This window comes from Macrobrachium nipponense, chromosome 21, assembly GCF_015104395.2.
Source record: "Macrobrachium nipponense isolate FS-2020 chromosome 21, ASM1510439v2, whole genome shotgun sequence".
NCBI lineage: Eukaryota > Metazoa > Arthropoda > Malacostraca > Decapoda > Palaemonidae > Macrobrachium > Macrobrachium nipponense.
In genome coordinates this window covers 65126504-65142662 of record NC_087212.1, presented here as the reverse complement: position 1 = coordinate 65142662, position 16159 = coordinate 65126504, and the positions used below count along the sequence as shown (strand labels likewise).

Genomic DNA, 16159 nt, shown 5'->3' with positions numbered 1-16159 from the left:
TACTGGTGAGAAGAGGAGTAGGACGTCAGTTATTCTTGAGGAGAAACTTCAGACAATTAACAAGCATAAAGGTAGCATGCCCACACTGATCATCACATGGAACTTAGACTTCTGCAATCAACAATAAAGACCACCTTGAAGGGCAAGAATAAATTAGTAATGTTGTGAAATCTTTGACATCAGAAAATCCACTGTCATCACAAAGAAAAGAGTTGGACACATCAATGAACAAACAACTTGTAACATGAATGGAAGACCAGCACTGATGATAAAGGCAACAAGTCCTTTTAAAACCTACAAATTATACTGATAACTTAACATGCACACAGCAGCTTACAGCAAGTCATGGGTGGTTCCAACACTTCAAATGGTATCAGAATTTTCATAACGTGAAAGTCAGCAGTGAAGCAGAAAGAGTCTATCATGAAGGAGCTGAACTGTGAGCTAAAGTAAGTGTCCTAAACCTTTTTAACAATAGAACGAAGCGATCATTTTGACCAATTTCACTTTCAAATGTATTAATTTTCTGCAATTTTTTCACCGACAAACATGACTCTCCTAGGCTTTTTCTAATTCACCATGATTTATATTGATCTAAAAGGAAAATGAAATTAGCTGTTTGTTCTACAAGATATGGCCTTCTATACCTTCAATGGTCATTTTAGCTGCTGGTCTATGTGTGGAATTATGTTGGTTATCATGATGTGGCAATATATGCACACACATTTCATGACTCATTATCAAGTGTATTGTAGTAATCAGTCATTTAGTTGCTGCACATGATTACTGTACTAATGGATTTTTATGAAAAAAATCTGTTCAAAAAATTTTTTGACATGAATCTTTTTTTCCCAATTATGAGAAAAATATATTGACCATTAACTATAAAACAAGACATGATGATCACAAAATTCCCATACATACTTAAAGTTCGACAGATCTAAACTGGGAGATTGTTTTTGACCTTAGGTAAGAACCCTGTTGCCTGATCCACCAATATCCAGTTTTGAATACAGTGGTGCACCGAGATAACCGACCATGGTATATTGTACAGTCAAACCTTGGTTTTCATACTCCTCTCATTTCGTACGTTTCGGTTTTGGTAGATTTTTTTCTACAAAATTTAGTCTTGGTTTTCATACGTTTCCTTGGTTTTAATACACTTGGAAACACTCCATCCAGGGCCCAGCACATGACTGGGCCCTGTATCAAGCACCCAAACAAAGCATCCCATCTTCTGTCATGACCTATGCTGCTTTGTGTTCGTTGTTTTTGTGCTTTTTCATTTGAGTGCAACTGCTAAATAAGCCATCATTGGGCCAAAGAATGTTCCAAGTGCTAACCTCTCTGTAAAAAAGAAGAGAAACATTACAGAATTTAAGAAAGAACTCGTAACAAAGTGTTTGAGGATGTTGCACGCCGATCTCAGTGAGAAAATGCCTACAACAAGCGCTGCTGTTAGTGAATTTAAGGCCAGCAGAGGCTGGTTTGAAAAATTTAGAAAACGAATGGGCATAAATAATGGCCCTACTTCAAGGATTAAGGACATGTTTGCAAAGTGGAATGCTGTAAGAAATTTTGTGGAGAATTATCATCCCAAGTTGTAATCCATGTCTCTAACATGTTTAATGTCAATGTCATAGTATTTAATTTTGGGCAAATTTTAAAGAAACACCAGAAACAAATGTCTCTGGACAGTTTTGTTGGGCAACAGGGGTCCAGGAACTCTCAACCTGGTCATAGTGCTAGTAAAAAACAAAGAGAAGTAACCTCAGATAGTGCTAGTAAAAAACAAAGAAGTAACCCCAGATAGGTCCTTGATGCCTTAAGTCCTTCTGGAGGGAGATTCCCCTTCCAAACAATAACCTCTCTTCTTCCCTCTCCCCTCCTCTCCATCTTCCCATATGCTAACAAGTGTTTTCCATAAAGGTAAGAGTGATGTTAAATGTTCATTTATTCATTTCATTAGTCATTTATATTTATTTCTCATTGTTTTCTGTGTGTAAAACTGTTTATTCCCTATAAAATATATCTTTTTTTAATATTTTTGGGGGTCAGGAACACATTAATTGTATTTACATTATTCCTTATGGGAATTATTGTTTGAATCATTATTTCGGTTTTCATACGTTTCTGTTTTCGTGGGAGGTTCTGCAAAGGATTATGTACGAAAACTGAGGTTCCACTTACTTCTAGGTATAAAGGTGCAAAATGGAAATATCAATTTGAGGGTTTTGCCTTTGGATCTTGCACCGAATAAGTAATATGACAATTTGTCCAAAATTACATTTTTCCTAACTATACAAACCTGAGGTCCTTTTACAATAGGAAGGTACTAGCGGCAGCTGGATAGGTCGTAAGCTTTCGAACAAGGGGTTCGGTAGTTAACTGCTTGTCCGACAGGCGCGCGCGCGCGACTGGGAGGTAAACAATCACTTTTGCTTTTGGCCCAAGCAAAAACTGCAGAGTGAGGGGTGGCATGAGGTGGGACTATGTGTAAAAGGACCTCAGGTTTGTATAGTTAGGAAAAATGCAATTTTGGACAAATTGTCATTTGTTCCGACACGGCATACAAACCTTCGGTCCTTTTACAATAGGAAGACTCACTTCTTGGTGGGAGGAATCTGAGTCTTTTGTGAACAGACTGGTGTTCGCCCAACCTTGGAATGCCTCCCTGGTCGTAAGAGCGAGGGAGGGATCCAAGCCTCTGTCCGATTGATCGGGGTGTGCACCGCAGGATCAATGGTCAGACCTCTGGACCAAGTACTAAGAGAGAGGCAAGCGTATCTCTTCGTACCAGCAAACAAGAACAAGTTCCTATTTGCAAGAGGCAACATAAAGTTATGGTTTGTCTCTTGTTGGCATCCACTTCCCCCCCCTTGTAGGAGGAAGTGGTGGATATTCGCTCCCATCCCTAGTGAAAGGGATAGGATGGGGCTCTGTCGAGTAGCTCACCGGCATCTCGTCCTTATCCAGCAAGGTGATGACCGTATCCCTCTACCCACAGGTAGAGGGGGAGAAAAAGATAGGAAGAGAAGCCAGTCACTCTCTCATTCACTTATCTATTCTTACAGTCACACCAGGACTCGATGCTGTTCAGCCTGCTAGGGTCTGGGTTAGCTACACAACGTGTTGAGCAGCCACCACGGGTCCCAAGGAAAACGATCCAAGGACCTGTGGGCAATATCCAAAAGGTAGAAGGAGGTGCCAGTGGTCTGGTTGTACCAGACCCCTGCCTTCAGTACCTGCGCCACGGAGAAGTTCTTGTGTAACTCGAGGGAGTGTACTTCTAGGTCATCTTGGTGCTGACGAAGTCTTCAACACTCAGCCTGGGATGTCGAGTTTCTTCAGAAAGCGCGGTCGCGCTTTCACAGGACAAAGCAGCATCTCCTTCGCATCGAAGGCGGTGAAGTCCATTAGGGAGGGGATTGTGAAGGACTCTAACCGATCGTCAGGAACCGAAGGGTTCAGAGTCTTCGCTACGAATTCGGTACGAAATCGAGCGTCACGAATCCCCATCCCCTGGATGCTTGACTTCGCAGGAAAAGTCATGCAATTACCTCAGAGGAAAAGAAGGGAATGGTCGTATGACCTATCCCTCTTCTCGACTTCGGTGATGTCCTGTACCCATACTGGTCTAACCGTCTGCAGCGAAGTTGTTCTTCTCGGTAGTGGATAGGACACCGACACTCAATGGTGGGTGTCGATGGTATGGGTACTGTGACAAGCCGTTAGGACGAAGAAAAGACTGTTATGGAACAACCGAACTAAGTCCACAGCGAAGTTCGTAACAGCTCTGACAGCTGCCGACTGACTGCGTTCGGTAGGAGGCAAGTTGTCCAAGCACCCGAGCAAGTCACGTGACCTTCGCCTTAAAAGGGTTATGCCAAGAGACTAAACAAATAATTTGTTCGTCACCGATGCCAGAAGGCAAGGTGATGACTCTCTTAAGGCATGTGCCCAACAGGCGAAAGTCAATTGCCTTCTAGAGACCGAGGTCCCTGATGGCAAGATATCTCATAGTATAGTTGATTCTCGGCTAAGGAGAAACAACACTATGTGTCGTTGAAGACGAAGGTGTACAGAAAATGCAACCTACGTCTTCACAGCTGAACCGAGAGAAGGATTCTCAAGATTCTGAACCTGTGCTACAAACACTGAGAACGCTAACCGCTATTCATTGCTGTCCGGTGAGGATCGTAGTTGCAATGAAAGCGGAGCGCTTTTCAGTAATGAAGACACAGGGGAATACTGCCTGAAGACCTGCTTCTCATGGGCTGAACATTTGGAAGTAGAGCTGTCAGGTCGAAGAGTAGGCGATGTCTTCTGACACATCTGTTAATTCGGGGCGAACAATGAATAATTGCACACCTACGAATACGAGATATTTTGAAGACAAACTCAGATGTCTGCAAAAATCATTCGCATTATCGCGGTGCGATGCAGCGGGTGACTAGTACAGACTTCTGTTACCGTGCGGTAAAAAGAAAGATGAGAGTCCAAGAGATATCTCTGTTGAAAATTCTCGCAATGTCGAAGGCGATGAAATCGAGCGTCACAGCAGTAGATGGTCCTTCATTATTGCGAGAATCCCCGTTAATCAGAGACCTAAGTCCATGATTGTTGGGCAGAGATACGGTTCGGTAGTCAATCAAACCAGGGGAGAGAGAGACGTAACTGACCGTGCATCTCCGAGACCTAGCTGATACTGAGCCGCTATCAGGCAGTTCAATACGCAGTAGCTCTCGGTGACTCGTCATCCTGAGTTGCCAGGTAATCCATTATTCCACGAAGGAATGCGTTCGGCTAGAACCATCGAGCATAAAGAATACGCTCGAGCAATTATATTTAAACGAAACGGATTTCGGTAAATACAAAAGCTGATTTGGTGTTGTCATGACAATACCAAGTATCTAAAATCGAAACTGATAACTGCTGGGAGGTTGCAGGCAACCCCGAGTTGCAGTTCAATTAAGATACAATTCGTCTCGGTCACAAACCGTAGAGTTAACTACGGTATGCGCCTACACCCCCCGGACAATTCAACTGTTAAAAGAATCATGTCGCGAGGGTAATATACGTAGTATATTTGTAGGTTCTGTACAACGACCTCCATCCTAAATTCTTTTCCCCTCGAGGAATGAGAATAAGGATTGGAGATCGACCGCCTTCGTTCTCTAGTCAAGAGAGTGAAGGAGAAGTCTTTCCCAAAGGAAAGCTTCAATGGTGAACAGAATACCGAAGACGATAGTTCAAGCCAAACTGGAAGTTCCCGTCCGTTCTTCTCTATTCCAGGTTAATCGCCTACTGTGAGATACTCTTCTTTCAGCAGCAGTCTTCTTCCAAATGCTAGAAATTACAGGAATTCGAGCATAAGCGAGGTTCCCGATTATCGTGTAACAATTATCGGGGATTCTCGCTCACTTTGGACCGTGGTCTCGCCTAAGTGTTTGGAGATCGTAAAAAACTCGAACACTCTGAGTGCGCTAGAAATTCCGTAGAATTCTAAGCACTCTGCGAAACCCCCACCGAATTCGTCAAACGATATCGGCTGGTGGTCCTCTCGATTCCCGTAGAAATCGAGAAAGGGGCAGGATCCCTCCTCAACGACCGGGGCTTACGTCAGGTAGGACCCGAAGGTCCCCCCGGTAGCGCAGCCCCTAACGTGGGATCTTACAGAGAAATCTCTGTAGGATCCCTCCCCTTTCCCTCGTAGCCGTAAGGAGCGAGGGAATGGGGGAGGAATTGGATACTGGCTCGCCTTCCCAGCGGAACTAGCAGTTGGAGAAGAAAAGGAGCAGCCATCGCCTTACGGCGATGGCCTCTCAGAGCCTGGGAAAACGTATCGTCAGGAGAAAACGTTTTCCCGAGGAGGGTTACGAACTCTCACTGTAGGTAAGGGTCTGCCGCCACTGTGAACGTCGTCTGGGTGGGGCTGATCGACACCTGACAGGAGAGAGCCGATACCGTCCTCCGACTCATTCCAGTCCTCGTCGAGGTCGAAACCTCAGGAGGACCGAAGGGGTATTCAAATACGGTGTCCGAAGACACGTAGAAACGCCTCTGTCGCAGTAGAGGAGGTGAAGTAGCTTGTTCGACCGGCCAGAACTGAGAGAGCCTTCTTGTCCGGAGACGAGAGACTACCTGGTTCAACACAGTCGGCAAGCTCCGATCGCGGCAGACCCACCGTCGATTTGGGTTCCCTCTCGGGCCCCAAAACGACTCGAGCCGAGACGTGGCTCTGCTGGTGGGAGCGGCGATCCTTCCCCGAGGTCGTTGTGCTGACGAATCAGCGCCATAACCTCGGCAAAGTTCCTCTGGATCTCGGAAGTCACAGCATCTTGCAGAGTGGGACCGTTAAGCCCTTCGAACAAGAGCATATTCCGAGAACCTTCCTCCTAAGAAGGGGGAACAGCGACAGCCCTCTCGGTCTTCTCCATCCACTTGCGCATACGTCCTGGCCGGTCCAAGAACCGTGCCTGGCACGTAGGGCGTCGTGGTGGGATCATGAGGGGCGCACCCCTCACGATCACTCCTCAATACCTCGCTCCTCCCGGTGTAACCCGAGGAGGTTGAAGGTACGGGAGAGGCAGACCTGACGCTCCCTCCTCGCTCGCTGGCAGAACCAGCAGGCTTGGAGGGCTGCAGGCGATCGTCAACCCGCGGTGGCGATCGAGCTGCAGGCCTGGTCGAACCGTCTCGCTGTGGAGAACGGCTGGACTGAGCACAGCGGCCCCGATCTCGAGTGTCAGAAGAGCTGGTGCTGGTTGCCGTACCCGATCGCTCTCTGTGAGAGCGACGGTCAGGCGACCTGCAGGCTCCACTGTCACAGTGAGACCGGTGCTTGTCCTCACGGCACGTCACGTCGCTGGTTCCAGCCGTGGCTGGCACCGGCGAACGGGAGGACCTCTTCCCAGCCTCAGCCCGTGGCCGGTCGTGGACCGTCACGTCCCCGGGTAGCCAGCTGGTCGCCGCGAGAGCGAGAGCTGGTCTGGTGAGAGTCGCGTGAGCGGCTGTCACCAGTCTTCCGCCCCGTGCCGTGAACCTGACGCTGAGCGGACTCAAGAGGTCTGGTTCCTGGCTGCACGGTCGCTGGTAGGCGACCGTACACTCGGTACCTCCCGCGAACGAGAGGCCGAGACGGACCCTGATGCAGTGGCAGAACCACTGACACCAGGCGAGGAAGTACCGGTCTCTTCTTCCTTGCGGAAGAAGAGACGGGCCCCGCTCCCGAAGGAGCAGGAGGACCAGCGGAAGGAACCCTCCCGTCCCACCGAGGTGAGACGGGTCCCGAGAAGCTCCCGAGGGAGACTTCTTAGGAGGGAGGAGGCAACCTTCTTCTTCCTCGGCTGTGAAGCCTTAGAAGTCGAAGGGGAAGAGGCGGCAGCCGACGACGATGAAGAAGATGAAGACGACGACGACGACACCTTCCTCCTCTTCTTCGTCAGCTTCCTCAGGACAGACGTAAGATCTGCTATCCAGGGCGGAGCCGGGGCTGCTGTAGCCGAAGCCACAGGGCCCGGACGCACCTGTACAGACAGACCAAAGTCTGGGGTAGTACCACCACGAACAGGGACGACGTCAGCAGGTATGGGCATCTCAGGAACAGCAGGCACAGCCAGCACAGCATCAGTAGGGACAGCCAGCGCAGCAACGGCAGGGACAGCCAGCGCAGCAACTGGAGGGACAGCCAGCGCAGCAACTGCATGGACAGTCAGCCCAGAATCGGCAGGTACGGCAGGCAGCACCGGAAACACAGGAAGTGGAGCAGCAGCCAGCAACATCCTGGTACCGGCGGCAGGTCCAGGGGCGAGCTCTAGGGCAGCGGAAGTGTGGTCGCGGCAGCGCGGCAACCACGAGCGGCGGCGGCACGCCCCCCTCTCGGTACGGCGAACGGCACTTCACAGCGGCTGTAGGCAAGACTGTTACCACGTGAGGCGAGTACACCAGGTGAGGAGGGACGTCGTCACCTGGAGCGTGGTCACCACTCCATGGGTGACCGCAGTAGGCCCAGACATAGAACCGCAGCCCCTGGACACTAGCACGCCCTGCAAATGGAAGGACGCCCATACCTCACCAAGGTCCACCCTCGTGGCAGTAGCACCTGCGGAAATAACAGTAGTAGCGATTAGTGGGGGGGAAGTCCCCTCGCGCGGGGGGGTGAGCCCTCTCCGAACGAGTGGAAGACCCCGAATACAAATGTACATCGGGCACCGAGCGCCCTCCCCCGCGCTCGACGGGTCGGGCGAGGAGAAGAACGCAGATAACCCCCCCCCCCCCCCCCCCAAGGGGAAAGGGCCATTCTGTGGGAGCTGAGCGGGGGGGGGGGGGGTGGTCTCGTTCCCCACCCCCCGCACAGCACCCATGTACCCAATAATAATAATAAGAGCCCGAGAGCAATCATGCCCTCGGCCCGAATGCAAGGGCATAAGGATCAATTCCCTGACTGAGCGGAACTTGAACCAAATAATATTGATGCAATCAATAATAAAAGGAATAAAATGAAAAAGAATCTTGCATTACGATTCACTTCACAATGAATAAGGGCTCGGATCGAGCGCATTTGCGCCCTCGGTACCGAGCGCAAGGGTAAAAGGATCCATTCCCGATTATGAATGGAAACCTTGATCCATAATGAATTGATGCAATCAAAATATATATGAAAATGAAAAAGAATACTGCGCTTGCGATTTCACTTCATACAAATAAAAAGGGGAAGGATCAATTCCCGGGAAATAGCGGAAACATTGATCCAAGTAAACAATGCAATCTCAATAAAATATGAAAATGAAAAAGAACTGCACTTGCGATTTCACTTCATTCAAATAAAAAGGGGAAAGGATCAATTTCCGGGTAAGCTCGGAAACTGATCCAAAATGAGTATTGCTACAATCAAAATAATATATATGAAAATGAAAAAGAATACTGTACTTGCGATTCCACTTCCATACAGAATAAGTTTTCGTGCCGAGCGCATTCGCTCGGCAACGAGCATACAGGTCAAAAAAAAATATAAATGAAAAGAGCACTTACTTACGATTTTCATCTACACATTTCCAACCAAAATATATGCTCGGAGCGAGCGCTCTCCCGCCCTCGGCACCGAGCATACACAATACGAGGATCATTTCTGGGAAAATGAATTCCCGCACTTACGCCCTTCAGTCCCGGCACTCGGGTAATCGGAGGGCGTGGTGAAACCAAGATCCTTTAATTCACAATTGAATTCAATGGAAACAAATATGAAATGATTGTACTTACAATTCAGTTTCACTAGATAAATAGAAAAAGAAAAACACAACCATGCGAAAGCAACGACGATGAAGCGGGCAGAGAGCGATGATACACGTCCACACGCCAGCAGGCCGAAAGCAAAAGTGGTTTGTTTACCTCCCAGTCGCACGCGCGCGCCTGTCGGACAAGCAGTTAACTACCGAACCCCTTGTTCGAAAGCTTACGACCTATCCAGCTGCCGCTAGTACCTTCCTATTGTAAAAGGACCGAAGGTTTGTATGCCGTGTCGGAACAAATTCACTAGTATTAGTAATGTACAGTGGAACCTTGACATACGATTGCCCTAATATACGAATGTTTTGAGATACAACAGAAAATTTGCGAAAATATATGCTTTGATATACAACGAAATATTTGAGATACGATTTTGCGATGAGTGATAGCTGTATAGGTGACCGATAGATGGAGTTCGGTCTGTTTGTTTGTTGGTGCTGCATCGTTAACATGTCGTTGTGTAGTTCGTTGTACTATTTGTGCCTATTTTTCATGCTATTTTGTCTATTTTATTACTAACCATGGGTCTCAAAGCTAAAGACAAAGCAGGTGATAAGAAAAAACCCAAGAAAATGATCTCGATGGAAGCAAAACATGAAATTATAGCAAAGCATGAACGTGGCGTTCGTATCGTCAATTTAGCAAACGAGTATGAGGGAATTTTGGAAAGATCATTACAACATTGTGATCTGTCTTAGGCTTATAGACACTGCCTGGCAAGGTGTTACTAAAAGGACATTAAATTCAGCTTGGAGAGAACTATGGCCTGATGTGCTTTTAGAGCGAGACTTTGGGGGATTTGAACCTGTTGAGGAGGGGATCGTATCCATCAGTCGATCCATGGGCCTGGAGGTAGACAAGGCAGATGTTAACGATCTCGTCAACGAGCATGCTGAAGAACTCACGACGGAGGAGCTGAAGGAGTTACAGACGATTTCCCACTCGGAGATAATGATGGAACTCAGCAGTGAGGAGGATGTCGAACCAGAGGAGGAACTAACTTCATGTGAAATTCGTGATATCCTTGGCAAGTAGCAGGAAGTGTCTGATTTTGTTGAAAAAAGACACCCAGAGAAATTGTCTACAGGGAGAGCGAGTGCCTTATTTAATGATACGTGTCTCACATTCTTTCGTAACATTTTAAAAAGGAGGCAGAAACAGACCTCTCTTGATCATTACTTTATGAAGGTCTCACACTGTGAAAGTCAAGAAGAAAGTGAGGCCAAAAGGCCCAGACCTGAAAGTGATGAAAGTCAGGAAAGTGAGGCCAAAAAGGCCAGACATGAAGGTGATGATGAGTAAGTGTTTATGTAATTAAAAAAAATAAATAAATAAAAATTAGTTTAGCAATGTTATTTCATTTGTGTTTATTACGTAGTTATTAGTGTACATATGTAAATAAAAAAGAGAACAAATCGTTCCCTGCCACCCCTCCCTACCTCCTCCTCCTGCTGGCCTCACATCATTTTTTGTTGTGGTAAGTAAAATTCCTTTTTTTTTTTTTTTTATTGATTTTATTAACATTTATTATCATTTATCATATTACAGTACTATGTTATTTTATTATTATGTGTGTTATTACTCGTTTATTTGTGTATAAATTGTGTATATTATACGTATATGTAATTTAGCTGTTTTGGTGTAGTTTCAGAGCGTAGAATGGATTAATACATATTACATTATTTTAAATAGGAAAAAATACTTTGAGATACAACTGTTTTGATATACGACGATGGTAACGAAACAAATTAAATTCGTATGTCAAGGTTCCACTGTATTATAAAACATAACAAATATGCATCTTTTCCGTGGCTCTTTTAGAAAGTTATACTTTACTTCACTGTATCACCCTAATAGCATCATTTGTATTACAAAATTTAAACATGGTGATCAATATTTTGGTTTGGAAATCAGCTGAGGGTGATTACGAGGTATGTTTATTTCACCATATTTAACTCAATTCACAGCTATTTTCTTTTTCTTGCTTTTAGTGAGTGTAAATGAATCTCTAGATAGTACTCTATTTATATAAGACAAGGCTATATTTTGTTACACAAAGTCTCGTTGTGTACTAAATTTAGTTTTTTTTCAGTTCGATATTTTCTTTTAATTTCATCATGTGAGCTTTATGCATTTATCCTTTATCAGCATGAAAACAACAGTAAAGTGTGTTCTTTTATGCTCAGTAGTTTTGATTAAAATACCGTTCTCCCCAATTTTACTTAAGGTCAAGTTTGATGGTATGTCAAAGTTTATAAGAGTTTAATCCATGTTGCCAATGCTTGATAGTTTATAGTTATTATGCACCTTGAACACTTTTCTCAGCTTTAGCTATAACTTGAAGCTTAAATTTAGTAGTTACGGCATAGTAAGTTTCCTTGCCAATTTTTTCTCCATAGCAAATACATAGAATATACATATAGTGTAAAAATATATGAGTCCTATTTTATTTAACATTATTTGTAACACAGCTACGGTAATTGTTTACTATTATACGATGGTTGAAATGCGATTTGGTTGTTCTTAGCAAAACAGCTGTTTCTCCTTCAGTTGTAACGATACCAACAATACGTTTATCATTCTCTATTACCTTTTTAACTTATTCAACTAGAAGATGGGATAAAGAGAAGGAGGAAGAGAGGAAAGTACACGAGATATATGGTAAAATTACGAGTATTTGCACTCATTTATATTTGTATTTTACTCAAAATATTTTCCATGTTTACTGTACAGATAGGTAAAATTTATTATTACTGTTCCTTTAGTAATTTACATTGCTTTCATCTCTAAATATTACGCTAAAGCTTTTACTGTCCTGCAGTTTATAATTCAAATTGACAATAACGCTATATTTTACTTTACAGGTACTGTTTGTTTATATAAATACAGGCAGTCCCCGGTTATCTGCAGTCTGGTTTTGTGGCGCCTGTCTAATGCCATAAAATCAGCTTTACCACAAGTTCCTCAAAGATGACTCTTTGAGTTTTGGGATGATTTGAAATCACAATTTGTCGTAAATTGTATTTTTCCTAATTATACAAAGCTGAGGTCCTTTACATAAGGAATTCCTTTCGGCGTAGCTGGAATTACGGTAGTTGAATCTTGAACAAGGTGGTTAGGCAGTAACTACCGTGGGGCAGGCTAGCCTGCCCAGATGTAAACACTCCACTTTGCCTTTCGGCCCAGGTTCAGATTGAGGGGTAGCATGAGGTGGGCATATATGTAAAGGACCTCAGGTTTGTATAGTTAGGAAAAATACAGTTTACGACAAATTTTGATTTGTTCTGACACGTAATGCAAACCCTCGGTCCTTTACATAAGGAAGGCTCACTGATTGGTGGAAGGAATCTGAGTGAGACTCTAGAACTGACTGGAGTTCTACACACCTAGGCTGCTACTCCTGGTCATAAGAGCGAGGAGGAGTGCCCTGCCTCTGACAACTTGATCAGAGAATAGGAGCTGCATCTCAAGAGTCAGACTTCGGGGGCCTTTTCGAAATGAGTGAGGGATCGTGCCTCATCCGAAAAAGGGCTGTGAAGAATATTTGGCGTCGGAGACATTAATGCAAAGTTCTGGGAAGGGTTTGCATTATTGTCAGTCTCCTTCCTCCCCTTGCTAGAGGAAGGATCGGGTTTGCTTCTATGATTCTGATAAGAAACATAGAAAGGAAGCTCTATGTGTAAGCTTACCACATCAATCGTTCGACCAGCCAGTGTGAGTTCGAGTCCTATCCTCAGCCCGAAGGACGAGGAGTGGAGGGACGAGGAGTGGAGGGACGAGGCGTGGAAGGGGGAGAGCCAGTCACTCTCGCATCCTTCTTACCTCTACAACTGCACACCTTGGATGAGATGCAACTTGTCCTTTTGAAGGAGCTGGATAAGCAAACACATCTTGCAAGCATCCACCACTGGTCCAGGGAAATGAGGTTCTAAGGACCTGTGGGCAGTTCCGAAGGGAAAGAAAGATATGGTCGCAATGACCTATCCATCTTCCTGTCCAACATATTCTTCGGAGTGATGTCCAGTACCTGTCCACTGGTCTATCCATCTGCAGCAAAGTCTCTCGTGGTCTGGTATCCCACTGCAGCAAAGTCTCTCACGGTCTCGTTGTCTCCGCAGTGGATAAAGACACCGACACTCCATGGTGGGTGTCGATACTTATTGGTACCGGAACACACCAGTAGGACAAAGTAATGACTGATCTGGATCAACCTACACAAAGTCCACAGCATAGTTCGTGAGGGTCTCGGACGCTTCGACAGCTGCCGACTGACTGCGGTCGGTTGTGTGAGGTGAGCCGTCATGCATCAGAGGCATAGTCACGTGACTCTCTCCTTTTGAAGGGTTATGCCAAGAGACCATACAAATCGGCTATCTTGTTGCCACTGACGCTGGAAGGCGAGATGATGATTCTCTCAAGGCATGTGCCCATCAGACGAAAGTCAATTGCCTTCTAGAGACCGAGGTCCCTGATGGCAAAACAGAAGTTCTCATAGTAGTTGAATCTCAATACTATGTGCCGTTGAAGACGAAGGTGATAGGTGAATCCAAACCTACGTCTTCACAGCTGAATCAAGAGAAGTTAACTCTCAAGATTCTGAACGTAGAAAAGTCCCGCTGATGACACAAACCCGTGAAGATAACTTAATCCCTGTTGTTTTACAGAGGACTGAAAACGCTAAACCGCTACTTCATTGCTGTTCGGTGAGAAGTCAGAGTTGCAATGAAAGCGGAGCACTTTACAGTAATGAAAACAAAGGGATTGTACTGCCTGAATAACTGCTTCTCATGGGCTGGATCAGGGAGGACATCTATATACTTGGAAGTAGAGCTGGCAGGGCAGGGAACAGGCGATGTCTTCCGTTATTCATCTACAATTCGGGGTGGACAAAGAACAATTGCACACCTGTGAATACGAGATGTATTTAGAAGACAAACTCAGATGTCTGAATAAATCATTCCGCGTCATCGTAGCGGCAGGTGCGATGCAGCGGGAGACTAGGCTACAGACTTCTGTTACCGTGCGGTAAACAGAATGATGATAACAAGTCTAGTAAGATATCTCTGTCTGAAAATTCTCGCAAAGGCAAAGGTGAAGCAGTAGAGATGGTCATACACGTATGCGAGAATTCCAGCCAACCAGAGACCTAAGTCTGTGATTGCCGGGCAGAGCTTCGGTTTGGTAGTCCAATCATCGCAGAGGAGAGAGACAATATCTGACCGTACTATCTCGGAGAGCCAGCTGGTACTGTGCTGCAGCAGGCAGGGCTGGCAGGCAGCCCGTACACCGCTAGGTCGCGCTTACTCGTCATCCTGAGTTACCAGGTAATCCATTCCAAGAAGGAATGCGTTCGGCTAGAGCCATCAAGCGCAATAAAATACTCTCAAGCATTTGCATTTTAACCAAAACGGATTTCCGTGAATGCAAACGCAGTGGTGTTGTTAATGTAACAATACCACAAGTATCTCAAAACTGAAACTGGTAACTCCTGGGAGGTTGCAGGGCAGTCCCAAGTTGCAGTTCAATTAAGAAGATACTATTCGTCTCGGTCACAACCCGTAGAGTTAACTACGGTATGTGAATACACCTCAGACAATTCAACTGATAACAGAAGCATGTCCCAAGGGCAATCAATATACATAGTATATTTGTAGGTTCCTGTACATAGACCTCCAGCCTAAATTCTCTTCCATTCAAGGAATAAGAATAAGGACTGGAAGCCGACCCCCTTCATTCTCTAAAGAAGAGAGCAAAGGTGAAGTTTTCCCAAAGACGACAGTTCAAGCCGAAGTGGATGTTCCCACCTGTTCTGTATCCCGGGGTTGGCAGCCTACTGAGGCGATGGACCGTCAGGTCCATCCAGGCTGAGCCCCTCCCGAGATATTCTTCCTCCAGCAGCAGTACTTCCTTCGAATGCTAGAAATTCTAGGAATTAGCATTCGGCGAAATTCCCGATTATCGTAGTAACAATTATCTGGGATTCTTGTCTCACCCACTCTGGACGTGGTTTCGCCCCAAGTGTTTGCAGATCGTAGAAGACCAGAACACTCAGTGTGTGCTAGAAACTCCGAAGAATTCTAAGCGCTCTGCAAAACCGCCCCCCCCAAATTCATCAGATGATCATCGGGTGGTGGTCCTCCCGATTCCCATAGAAATCAAGGATAGGGCAAGATCCTTCCTCAACGATGGGGACTTGAGTCTGGTAGGACCCGAAGGTCCATCCAGGAAAGCAGTACCCAACGCGGAATCCTATGGAGAACGCTCTGCAGGATCCCTCCCCTTCCCGTCGCAGCCATAGGAAGAGAGGGAATGGGGAAGGAAGATTGGATGCTCTCGCTGGCCTTCCCAGCGGAACTAGCAGTCGGAGAAGCGAGTACAGGCGGCCCGCGGTTAACGGTGCAATCACTCAACGGCGAATCGGTTTTACGGCAGTCGTCAAAAATATTCATTAAAAAAATAAGGCATTTTAAAGGTATCTTTACGGCACAAATTTCAGTTAACAGCGCCACTAGCGCCGTTGTCTAACTAGTTCATACATTTGTAGAAATGCCGTTCAGACCATAAAGGTTATGCAAATTATATTAACAAATTTTATGGAGTTATTATGTAGGTATTAGGGTAAAATATATGCCTCTGACGCTGTTCTATGCCGAAAATATAGAGTTACATAAGTGCAAATGTAGCTATGGATGTGTCGATTTCTAAATGTTCATGCTTTTGTTTAAAATGTGTATGAAAATGTATTACGTGAAAGGTATTTTTATTTCTGTACAGAAATATGATACAAAGGCAGCTTTTGAAACTGCCCTTCACGTTATCAAATACGATGTTTTTTCATGTTCTTTCTTGTAAGCCGCCGCCTGCCGCTCTT

General features: G+C 45.6%; 1 protein-coding gene across 6 annotated transcripts in view; it reads right to left on the bottom strand.

Annotated features, from left to right (window-relative positions):
- LOC135198093 (polycomb protein SCMH1-like) overlaps window positions 1–16159 on the bottom strand; it is a 166524-nt gene that overhangs the window by 8833 nt on the left and 141532 nt on the right. The gene's annotated exons all lie outside the window — the stretch shown is intronic.